At 37.7% G+C, this 3,484-nt stretch overlaps 1 protein-coding gene across 1 annotated transcript in view; it reads right to left on the bottom strand.

Annotated features, from left to right (window-relative positions):
- Positions 1 to 1,175: 1,175 nt before the first annotated feature.
- Positions 1,176 to 3,484, bottom strand: part of LOC113238309 — an 8,090-nt gene continuing 5,781 nt past the window's right edge. Inside the window, exons 6-7 of the mRNA XM_026475146.1 lie at positions 2,623 to 2,721; positions 1,176 to 1,328 (exon numbers count right to left, since the gene is read on the bottom strand). The gene's annotated coding sequence lies outside the window, so the exon portion shown is untranslated. The remainder of the gene's footprint in view (positions 1,329 to 2,622; positions 2,722 to 3,484) is intronic.

Below are 3,484 nucleotides of genomic sequence, written 5' to 3'. Positions count from 1 at the left end.
TGTGTTGGTCTAGTGAGAACCCTAGTGCATAAATAAATAATGAAGATCAAGTGGTAGTTAGAAAAACTCGCACGGTTAGAAGAAGCTGACATGCCGCTTCAGTTCCTTCGAGACCATGGTTTTGCAATGCGTCCGAAACGTCGAAGTAATTAAAATATGTTTTATACATGATTAAGTCCCGAATTAAAAATCATATAATGTAACTCCTGCCTGTCAATACAGTGACAACTTCTTACGAGTAAAACGTGAAGTCTTGCTTTTCCTTGTTTTATAGGGACAGAGCGGACAAGGAGCGAACGTGACTGTGATTATTGTCTAGTTTAAATATTATATTTGGTTGATTAATAGTACATTAAATGTTATTATGAATAAATTTGTACATATAGAAGGCTACTCGATGTATACCGTGACGGTTGGATTGTGTTCAGAAGAACAATGAGTGGACAATGCCAGGTTGAAAATCAGTACGGCGTGGCACACAGCCACAAGGATATTAAACTGAGCCAGTTCCTTCCACGCACAGTCGCTGTTCTGTTATTATTGTTCTGTGTTCTGTTTACCATAGTTATGTGCAGTAAATAAATGGTTTAAATACGCCAACTTATTTTTTAGTCATTTTCTGTTTCGAATGTAAACAGCCTTATTTTATTTACTAATATTATTATGGGGCATGGAATCAATAATTCCACGATTTTACAATTAAATATTGTAACTTTTTCATTTAAAAAAACCGACCTCAAAGTACGCTTATCGGCTTTTTTCGATTTCCATGGGATCCCCGTTTCAGATTCTGACTTCTTGGTGATAATGGGACTGATACGGACTCCTTTGCACATTTTATATTTTATTTTCTGGTTGTCTTGGTGACGGTGATTTTTTGATGCACTGTGTTAAGTAAAAAATCGACTTTAATTTGCGGAAAATAATTAGTCATTTGTGATAGCTGAAATGAACCTGGAACAGCATCAGACCTCGAGAGTACACCCTTTTATTACATTTTTTTCGGAAACGACACTCTGGTGACGAGAGCGGGGTTTCGTTGCACGAAAAGGGACAGAATTCGAGTTCCACAGATATTTTAGTCGGGTTGTAATAACAAAAACAAAACATGGTTAAGCAAAAACTGAAGTTTTAATATACCCAAAGAAGCGATATTTACAAAAGGTACCAATATAACGATTTAGAAAGGTATATACGGTGGCGAACAGGACGGCCAGTGTTGAGGTGAGTGATGGTGATTAAAAGAATGCAGGTCCCACGTAGCCAGGCGCGATGAAACGACCACCGAAAGCGCCGCCGTTCCAAACTGTAGGCCCGGCAACTACGGTCTATGGAACAAAAATAATTGTTAAATCGCTTATAAAAATACACATTGTTTTTATAACATTGATTACGTAAAAAAAATCCTTCGATCTAACAGAACACGAACCTGCATCTGTATCATACCAGGGCGACCGCTCTGTGAACTGAGCTTACAGATCGAGTCAGCAGACTTTACAAATTTTTCTTTGCGTTTGTTACAGATCTTTGTTCTCGGTTTTTTAAGATATACGAACCAGCAAACAATCAGATAGTTCACTTAATCGAGAGATTACCATCGCCTAGAGACATTTCCTAATTTAGAGAATTTTTTTTTTACAGCATGATCCGGGTACAGAGTTCTTCAGTCGAAAACATTATAACATTATAATGTTAAAACACTAAACAAATTCAAAAAAAGAAAAAAATCTTTCTATCGTAAGTGTGTTGCCAGCCGTGGGTAATACGATGTTCGTGTATGGCTGTGATTATCCTGATTCCCTATCCTTAAATCCCGAATTACAGTGGTGCTGCTTTACAGTAGAAATATTAAGAGATATTATCTACCCATCCCTGAAAATACAATCCGAACGTAAAAAAACTTCAAACCTTTAAAAGATGTGTGAAGACCCCAACCCACGTTGAGCCAAGTTGGTGAACTAGCCTAAACTGGATTATTATAGGTACATTACATAACAAACGACATTTTTTCTCAGCTCACCTGCTACCAACTGGTGGTCATAATTATTGCCTAAAGGGGGCCATGAAATTGAATAACACATTCTTGAACTAAACGCATGCATCATGCTAAGTAGATCGCGACCCATTTCTTCACAAGAAGCGGGACAAATGTAGAGAACGATCGGTAAGACATTGAATCAATAAGTCTATAATATTAAAAATAGAAATACAGTAATGGCTTATAAACTACACTTTAAGTTCAAAATTTGCGTTTTTTATAATAACAAGTGAAGGACGATTAACAAAGTTCTGAGGGGCATTGCCACTGCGCACGTCACTCTGAGACATAAGTTGAATAGTCCCATGCGCCGGTAATTTCACCAGCACCCTTACCCTTCAAAACCGGAACACACACTACTTGACACTACTGCTTGGCGGCAAAAATACGCAGAATTCTTCCACAAACAGTAAGCTTTAGGAAACTTTTTTTTAAATTTATGTAATCGAGTAAACAAAACTAACCAAGGTACCAACAACTGGCCGAAAAGAAAAATTCCGCTTGGAAAGTGAAAAATGGATAAAAAGATTTATGATACAAAAAGGTTTTTATACAAACAATATTGTTCTTTAAAGGACTCTTACCCTGGCATAGGGCGTGGCGAAAGGCGCATAGGCACCGGCTGTGAAGAACTGAGGAGCGGCTGTGGCTAGCGCCAGCACGCAGCACACGAACAGAACTACCTGCAAGTCACACGTTATTATTACCTCTGTGGCTCAACTTCAAAAGATTGCTACTAGACCATCGTTTTTTAAACGGGTACAGGGACCCCTGGAGAAGCGCAGGTATGCGTAAGAGGGCCCTCTTAGAATAATCTAAGCACTAGAAACCCAAACCTGATTTCGATAAAATGCTGTATTTTAAATTGTCCGCCATACTTTTCATTGATCGCTAAGGTATCCGCAGCAAGAGAATTTTCTGTTTTTTTACACACTCAGACTCAAAATCAAACTGTATATACCATTTATGCGTTGAAATACTACTGAAAGAAAATACTGTTTGTCTTTACTTATGCATACGATGGTCTTAACCCTCTCCTTAATTGAGACCCGTGCCCCGCAGTGGGATCTAATGCTTCAGAAACTTTTGCAGGCATGGGCACAACAAATCATGAAAGTTACATAGCAATCGGATAAATAATAATAAACATTAAAATATTTGTAACTTTTTTATTAAAAAAAAAACAGACTTCTAAACTTCACGGAATTACATCTATCTATTTGCCAAGTTTTATTGAAATCGGTTACCGGAAAGTACGCGAAACCGGATTCATCCCCTAGTTTGCCAACCTTAGAGGTGGAATATTTTATGGGATCAACATTGAGGCACTCTCTTTCTAATCTAATCATTGTGTAACATACACACACACAAAAAATACTGTGAATTGAGAACCTCCTCCTTTTTTTCAAGTCGGTTAAAAACAAATTTCATTGTGTACCCTCTGAC

This window comes from Hyposmocoma kahamanoa, unplaced genomic scaffold (genome assembly GCF_003589595.1).
Source record: "Hyposmocoma kahamanoa isolate Upper Pololo Valley unplaced genomic scaffold, ASM358959v1 95, whole genome shotgun sequence".
Lineage (NCBI taxonomy): Eukaryota > Metazoa > Arthropoda > Insecta > Lepidoptera > Cosmopterigidae > Hyposmocoma > Hyposmocoma kahamanoa.
Note: the sequence above shows the minus strand (reverse complement) of the source record. Positions and strands in the feature narration are given on the sequence as shown.